Here is a 9,258-nt window from a genome sequence, read left to right on the forward strand (position 1 = left end):
TATTTATTCTTCCAATCCAGGAGCATGGAACATTTTTCCATTTCTTTGTGTCTTCCTCAATTTCTTTCATGAGTACTTTATAGTTTTCTGAGTATAGATTCTTAGTCTCTTTGGTTAGGTTTATTCCTAGGTATCTTATAGTTTTGGGTGCAATTGTAAATGGGATGGACTCCTTAATTTCCCTTTCTTCTGTCTTGTTGTTGGTGTAGAGAAATGCAACTGATTTCTGTGCATTGATTTTATATCCTGACACTTTACTGAATTCCTGTACAAGTTCTAGCAGTTTTGGAGTGGAGTCTTTTGGGTTTTCCACATATAGTATCATATCATCTGCAAAGAGTGATAGGTTGACTTCTTCTTTGCCAATTTGGATGCCTTTAATTTCCTTTTGTTGTCTGATTGCTGAGGCTAGGACTTCTAGTACTATGTTGAATAGCAGTGGTGATAACGGACATCCCTGCCGTGTTCCTGACCTTAGCGGAAAAGCTTTCAGTTTTTCTCCATTGAGAATGATATTTGCGGTGGGTTTTTCATAGATGGCTTTGATAATATTGAGGTATGTGCCCTCTATCCCTACACTTTGAAGAGTTCTGATCAGGAAGGGATGCTGTACTTTGTCAAATGTTTTTTCAGCATCTATGGAGAGTATCATATGGATCTTGTCTTTCTTTTATTAATGTGTTGTATCACATTGATTGATTTGCGGATGTTGAACCAGCCTTGCAGCCCTGGAATAAATCCCACTTGGTCATGGTGAATAATCCTTTTAATGTATTGTTGAATCCTATTGACTAGTATTTTGGTGAGAATTTTTGCATCTGTGTTCATCAAGGATATTGGTCTGTAGTTCTCTTTTTTGATGGGATCCTTGTCTGGTTTTGGCATCAAGGTGATGCTGGCCTCATAAAATGAGTTTGGAAGTTTTCCTTCTATTTCTATTTTTTTGGAACAGTTTCAGGAGAATAGGAATTAGTTCTTCTTTAAATGTTTGGTAGAATTCCCCCGGGAAGCCATCTGGCCATGGGCTTTTGTTTGTTTGGAGATTTTTGATGACTGTTTCAATCTCCTTACTGCTTATGGGTCTGTTCAGGCTTTCTATTTCTTCCTGGTTCAGTTGTGGTAGTTTATATGTCTCTAGGAATGCATCCATTTCTTCCAGATTGTCAAATTTGTTGGCGTAGAGTTGCTCATAGTATGTTCTTATAATTGTCTGTATTTCTTTGGTGTTCGTTGTGATCTCTCCTCTTTCATTCATGATTTTATTTATTTGGGTCCTTTCTCTTTTCTTTTTGATAAGTCTGGCCAGGGGTTTATCAATCTTATTAATTCTTTCAAAGAACCAGCTCCTAGTTTCGTTGATCTGTTCTATTGTTTTTTTGGTTTCTATTTCATTGATTTCTGCTCTGATCTTTATGATTTCTCTTCTCTTGCTGGGTTTAGGGTTTCTTTCTTGTTCTTTCTCCAGCTCCTTTAGGTATAGGGTTAGGTTGTGTACCTGAGACCTTTCTTGTTTCTTGAGAAAAAACAAGCCTTGAGAAAGGCTTGTACAGCTATATATTTTCCTCTCAGGACTGCCTTTGTTGTGTCCCACAGATTTTGAACCGTTGTGTTTTCATTATCACTTGCTTCCATGAATTTTTTCAATTCTTCTTTAATTTCCTGGTTGACCCATTCATTCTGTAGAAGGATGCTGTTTAGTCTCCATGTATTTGGGTTCTTTCCAAATTTCCTCTTGTGATTGAGTTCTAGCTTCAGAGCATTGTGGTCTGAAAATATGCAGGGAATGATTCCAATCTTTTGATAACGGTTGAGACCTGATTTAGGACCAAGAATGTGATCTATTCTGGAGAATGTTCCATGTGCACTAGAGAAGAATGTGTATTCTGTTGCTTTGGGATGAAAAGTTCTGAATATATCTGTGATGTCCATCTGGTCCAGTGTGTCATTTAAGGCCTTTATTTCCTTGTTGATCTTTTGCTTGGATGATCTGTCCATTTCAGTGAGGGGAGTGTTAAAGTCCCCTACTATTATTGTATTATTGTCGATATGTTTCTTTGATTTTGTTATTAATTGGTTTATATAGTTGGCTGCTCCCACGTTAGGGGCATAGATATTTAAAATTGTTAGATCTTCTTGTTAGATAGTTCTTTTGAGTATGATATAGTGTCCTTCCTCCTCTCTTATTGTAGTCTTTGGCTTAAAATCTAATTGATCTAAGGATTGCCACTCCTGCTTTCTTCTGATGTCTGTTAGCATGGTAAATTCTTTTCCACCCCCTCACTTTAAATCTGGAGGTGTCTTCAGGTTTAAGATGAGTTTCTTGTAGGCAACATATAGATGGGTTTTGTTTTTTTATCCATTCTGATACCCTGTGTCTTTTGATTGGGGCATTTAGCCCATTAACATTCAGGGTAAGTATTGAGAGATATGAATTTAGTGCCATCGTATTGCCTGTAAGGTGACTGTTATTGTATATTGTCTCTGTTTCTTTCTGGTCTACTTCTTTTAGGGTCTCTCTTTGCTTAGAGGACCCCTTTCAATATTTCCTGTAGAGCTGGTTTGGTATTTGCAAATTCTTTCAGTTTTTGTTTGTTCTGGAAGCTTTTAATCTCTCCTTCTATTTTCAATGATAGCCTAGCTGGATATAGTATTCTTGGCTGCATGTTTTTCTCATTTAGTACTCTGAATATATCATGCCAGCTCTTTCTGGCCTGCCAGGTCTCTGTGGATAAGTCTGCTGCCAATCTAATATTTTTACCATTGTACGTTACAGACTTCTTTTCCCTGCCTTCTTTCAGGATCTTCTCTTTGTCACTAAGACTTGTCAATTTTACTATTAGGTGATGGGGTGTGCACCTATTCTTATTGATCTTGAGGGGGGTTCTCTGAACCTCCTGGATTTTGATGCTTATTCCCTTTGCCATATTGGGGAAATTCTCTCCAATAATTCTCTCCAATATACATTCTGCTCCCCTCTCTGTTTCCTCTTCTTCTGGAATCCCGATTATTCTAATGTTGTTTCGTCTTATGGTGTCACTTATCTCTCGAATTCTCCCCCTCGTGATCCAGTGGCTGTTTGTCCCTCTTTTGCTCAGCTTCTTTATTCTCTGTCATTTGGTCTTCTATATCGCTAATTCTTTCTTCTGCCTCATTTATCCTAGCCGTCAGAGCCTCCATTTTTGTTTGCACCTCATTAATAGCTTTTTTGATTTCAACTTGGTTAGATTTTAGTTCTTTTATTTCTCCAGAAACGGCTTTTATGTCTCCCGAGAGGGTTGCTTTAATATCTTCCATGCCTTTTTCAAGCCCGGCTAGAACCTTGAGAATCGTCATTCTGAACTCTAGATCTGACATATTACCAATGTCTGTATTGATTAGGTCCCTAGCCTTTGGTACTGCCTCTTGTTCTTTTTTTTGTGGTGAATTTTTCCGCCTTGTCATTTTGTCCAGATAAGAGTATATGAAGGAGCAAGTAAAATACTAAAAGGGTGGCAACAACCCCAGGAAAATATGCTTTAGCCAAATCAGAAGAGATCCCAAATCATGGGGGGGGGGGAGAAAGGGGATAAAAAGAGGTTCAGAAAGAAAGAAAAGAAAATTAAAAAAAGAAAACCAATAAAGAAAAAGTATAAAAAGGAAAAATATATATATATATTAGATGAACTAGTTAAAAATGTTAAAAAAGAAAAGGGTAAAAGTTAAAAAAATTTAGCAGAAGAAGAAAAAAAAATTGAAAAAGAAAAGAAAAAAAAATTAATTTAACTGCAAGGCTAAAGAATCATGGGGAGAAAGCCATGAGTTCCGTGCTTTGCTTTCTCCTCCTCTGGAATTCCGCCGCTCTCCTTGGTATTGAAACTACACTCCTTGGTCGGTGAACTTGGTCCTGGCTGGGTTTCTTGCTGATCTTCTGGGGGGGGCCTGTTGTAGTGATTCTCAAGCGTCTTTGCCCCAGGTGGAGTTGCACCGCCCTTACCCGGGGCCGGGCTGAGTAATCCGCTCGGGTTTGCTTTCGGGGCTTTTGTTCCCTGAGTGCTTTCCGTAGAGTTCTGGAGGGCGGGAATGAAGATGGCGGCCTCCCAGTCTCCGGCCTGGAGGAGCCGAGAGCCCGGGGCCCCACTCCTCAGTGGGCCCCCAGAGAACAGCGCCCAATGACTCCCGCCACCCTGGCCTCCGGCCGCGCTCTGAGCTGACTGAGCCTGCGACCGCTTCAAGGTAACCCCGAGCTGAGAGTCACTCCTCGGCTCTGTCTCTGTAGCCGGCTTCCCCGTTCTAATACCTGTGAGCTCTGCGACACTCAGATACCCCCAATCCTTCTGTGACCCTGCGGGACCTGAGGCCACGCTGACCCCGCGTGGGCTTCACCCTGGTTAAGCCTCTGGAGCGATGTCCCTCAGCGGAATAGACTTTTAAAAGTCCCGATTTTGTGCTCCGTTGCTCCGCTGCTCGCTGGGAGCTGGCCCCTCCCCCCGCGGTCTATCTTCCCGTCGCTTTGGATTCATACTCTGCCAGTCCTACCTTGCAGAAAGTGGTTGATTTTCTGTTTCTAGAGTTGCTGTTCTTCTTCTCTTCGATCTCCCGTTGGATTTGTAGGTGTTTGTAATCTTTAGATAAGCTATCTAGCTGATCTCCCGCTACCTGAAGTAGTCTCAGCCTGCTACTTCTCTGCCATCTTGACCTTCTCTAGCATAGACATTTTCACATTATTTGTTCTTCCAATCATGAGTATGGAACATTTTTCCATTTCTTTGTGTCTTCCTCAATTTCTTTCATGAGTACTCTATAGTTTTCTGAGTACAGATTCTTTGTCTCTTTGGTTAGGTTTATTCCTAGGTATCTTATGGTTTGGGTTGTAAGAGTAAATGGGATTGACTCCTTAATTTATCTTTCTTCTGTCTCATTGTTGGTGTATAGAAATGCAACTGATTTCTGTGCATTGATTTTATATCCTGACACTTTATTGAATTTCTGTATGAGTTTTAGCAATTTTGGGGTGGAGTCTTTTGGGTTTTCCATATAAAGTATCATACCATCTGTGAAAAGTGAGAGTTTGACTTTTTCTTTGAAGATTCAGATTCCTTTTATTTCTTTTTATTGCCTGATTGCTGAAGCTAGGACTTCTAGTCCTATGTTGAATAGCAGTGGTGATAGTGGATATCCCTGCCATGTTCCTGATGTTAGGGGAAAAGCTCTCAGTTTTTCCCCATTGAGAATGATATTCACTGTGGGTTTTTCATACATGGCTTTGATGATATTGAGGTATGTACCCTCTATTCCTACACTGTGAAGAGTTTTGATCAAGAAAGGATGCTGTACCTTGTCAAATGCTTTTTCAGCATCTATTGAGAGTATCATATCATTCTTGTTCTTTCTTTTATTAATGTATTGCATCACATTGGTTGATATGCGGATATTGAACCAACCTTGCAGCCCAGGAATAAATCCTGCTTGGTCATGGTGAATAATCCTTTTAATGTTCTGTTGGATCCTATTGGCTAGTATTTTGGTGAGAATTTTTGCAGCCATGTTCATCAAGGATATTGGTCTGTAATCTTCCTTTTTGGTGGGGTCTTTGTCTGGTTTTGGGATCAAGGTAATTCTGACCTCACACAAAGAGTTTGGAATTTTTCCTTTCATTTCTATTTTTTGGAACAGTTCAGGAAAATAGGTATTAATTCTTCTCTAAATGTTTGGTAGAATTTCCCTGGGAAGCCACCCAGCCCTGGGCTCTGTTTGTTGGGAGATTTTTGATTACTATTTCAATTTCCTTACTGGTTATGAGTCTGTTTGGGTTTACTATTTTTTCCTGATTCAGTTTTGGCAGTTTATAGGTCTCTAGGAATGCATCCCTTTCTTTCAGATTGTCTAATTTGCTGGCATATAGTTGCTCATAATATGTTCTTATAATTGTTTGTATTTCTTTGGTGTTGGTTGTGATCTCTCCTCTTCCATTCACAATTTTATTAATTTGGGTCCTTTTTCTTTTCTTTTTGATAAGTCTGGCCAGGGTTTATCAATCTTATGAATTCTATTGAAGAACCAGATCCTAGTTTCATTGATTTGTTACACTGTTCTTTGGTTTCTATTTCAGTAATTTCTGCTCTGATCTTGATTATTTCTCCTCTCCTGCTAAGTTTGGGCTTTATTTGCTATTCTTTCTCTAGCTCCTTTAGGTGTAGGGTTAGGTTGTGTATTTAAGACCTTTCTTGTTTCTTGAGAAAGGCTTGTATTGCTATATACTTTCCTCTCAGGACTGTCTTTGCTGCATCCCAAAGATTTTTAATATTTGTGTTTTCATTTTCATTTGTTTCCATGAATTTTTAAAATTTTCTTTAATTTCCTGGTTGACCCATTCATTCTTTAGTAGGATGATCTTTAGTTTCATGAATTCTTTCCAACTTTCCTCTTGTGCTGATTTCTAGTTTCAAAGCATTGTGGTCTGAAAATATGCAGGGAATGATCTCAATCTTTTGGTACCAGTTGAGAACCTAATGTGTGACTCAGGATATGATCTGTTCTGAAGAATGTTCCATGTGCACTAGAGAAGAATGTGTATTCTGTTTCTTTGGGATGGAAAGTTCTGAATATATCAGTGATGTCTGTCTGGTCTATTGTGTCATTTAAAGCCTTTATTTCCTTGTTGATCTTTTGCATAGATAATCTGTTCATTTCAGTGAGGGGGGTGTTAACATCCCCTAGTATTATTGTATTTTGTTGATGAGTTTCTTTGACTTTTGTTATTAATTGGTTTAGTTGACTGCTCCCATGTTAGGACATAGATATATACAAAAATTGTTAGATCTTCTTGTTGAACAGACCCTTTAAGTATGAGATAGTGTCCTATCTCGTCTCTTATTATAGTCTTTGGCTTAAAATCTAATTTAACTGATATAAGGATTGTCATCCCAGCTCTGTTTTGATGTCCATTAGCAAGTAAATGTTTTTCTACTCCCTCACTTTAAATCTGGAGGTGCCTTTGGGTCTAAAATAAGTCTCTTGCAGACAGCATATCAATGGGTCTTATTTTTTTAATCCATTCTGATACTTTGTATCTTTTGATTGGGGCTTTTAGCCCATTTACATATAGGGTAACTATTGAAAGATATGAATTTAGTGCCATTGTATTGCCTATAAGGTCATTGTTTCTGTATATTGTCTGTGCTCCTTTCTGGTCTATGTTACTTTTAGGCTCTCTCCTTGCTTAGAGGACCCCTTTGAATATTTCCTGTAGAGCTGGCTTGGTGTTTGCAAATTCTTTTAGTTTTTGTTTGTCCTGGGAGCTTTTTATCTCTCTATTTTCAATGACAACCTAGCTGGATATAGTATTCTTGGCTGCATATTTTTCTCATTTAGTACTCTGAATATATCATGCCAGTTTTTTTCTGGCCTGCCAGGTCTCTGTGGATAGTCTGCTGCCAATCTAGTATTTCTACCCTTGGAGGTTACAGACCTTTTGTCTCAAGCTGCTTTCGGGATTTTTTCTTTGTCTCTGAGACTTGTAAGTTTACTATTAGATGATGCAGTATGGACCTATACTTACTGATTTTGAGTGGGGTTCTCTGTGCCTCCTGGATTTTGATGCTTGTTCCCTTTGCCATATTAGGGGAATTCTACAATAATTCACTCCAATATACCTTCTGCCCCCCTCTCTCTTTCTTCTTCTTCTGGGATCCCAATTACTCTAATATTATTTCATCTTATGGTATCACTTATCCCTCAAATTCTCCCCTTGTGGTGCATTAGTTTTTTATCTTTTTCTCAGCTCCTTCATTCTCCATCATTTGGTCTTCTATATCACTAATTCTCTCTTCTGCCTCATTTATCCTAGTAGTAAGAGCCTCCTTTTTTATTGCACCTCATTAATAGCTTTTTTTATTTCAGCTTGGTTAGATTTTAGTCCTTTTATTTCTCCAGAAAGGGATTCTCTAGTACCTTCTATGCTTTTTTTCAAGCCCAGCTGTTATCTTTATAATAGTCATTCTGAACTATAGTTCCAATGTCCATATTGATTAGGTTCCTGGCAGTCAGTACTGCCTCTTATTCTTTTTTTTTTTTTTTTAGGTGAGTTTTTCTGTTTTGTCATTTTTTCCATAGAAGAATAGATGTATGAGAGAACAAAATGCTAAAAGGGTAACAATGACCCCAGGAAAATATACACTAAATGAATCATAAGAGACCCACAACTGGGGGAAAAGAAAGGAGGAAAGAAAAAAAAAAAAGCATATGATCAGGCTGGTGAATAGAACAGAATCACACACTAGATTTTGGGTTTATTTTAGTCTGTTAGAAGAAACTGTATCCCAAAATTTTAAAGTAAGAAAAACTTATGTATATACAAAAAATAAGGTTAAATACAATGAAAGGATAGAATATGACCATAATAATTAAAATTTAAAAGGATTTTTTTTTAAAAAGGTATTGATAAGATGTTGGTTAAAATAGGAAAGAGAAAAAATGTAAAAAAAGAAAAAATAAGGAAAATTTAAAATTTTGTCTTTGAAAGACTAAAGAATCCTGGGGAGAAAAAAGCCATAAATTCTATATGCTGTATTCCCTTAACACTGGAGTTTTGCAGTTCTCATTAATCAGTAAACTTGGTGTTGGTTGGATGTTCTTGCTGATCTTCTGGGGGAGGGGCCTGTTGCAGTGATTCTCAAGTGTCTTTGCCCCAGGTGGAATTGCACTGCTTTTGCCAGAGGCCAGGCTAAGCATTATATTCTGTTTGCTCTCGGTAGCTTTTGTTCCCTGAAAGCTTTCTGGAGGACAAGAATGGAGGACAAGAGGACAAGAATGAAATGGCAGCCTCCTAATCTCTGTCCCATAGGACCCAAGAGCTCAGGGCCCCACTCCTCAGTGTGCCCTCAGTGAAAAACATCTCTGGTCTCCTCCCATCTCCCTGGTCTCCGGCTGCACTCTGTGTTCACCCAGCCTGTGACCAAGCATTTCTATCTCTGGTGCAAGGCCCTGTTTGGAGTCTTGCAGATTCCTACAGTATGCTCCCATGCCACTCCTCCTGGAAGAAGGAGGAACTGCCCCTTGTAGAGTCCCTGATCAAAGAGCAGTGGCCTGACTGTGCCTCAGATCACAGTTTATGGCAACCCCGAGCTGAGAGCCCCCTCCTTGGCTCTGTCTCTGCAGCTGGCTTCCCTGCTCTGATACCTGGGAGCTCTGCCACAGTCAGGTCCCCTCGGTCTTTCTGTGACCCTGAGGGTCCTGAGAGCACTGTCCCAGCCAGAGCTTCTCCCCAACCCCCTTGCCCCC

The sequence above is a fragment of the Lutra lutra genome, chromosome 6 (assembly GCF_902655055.1).
Source record: "Lutra lutra chromosome 6, mLutLut1.2, whole genome shotgun sequence".
In the NCBI taxonomy this organism is placed as follows: Eukaryota; Metazoa; Chordata; class Mammalia; order Carnivora; family Mustelidae; genus Lutra; species Lutra lutra.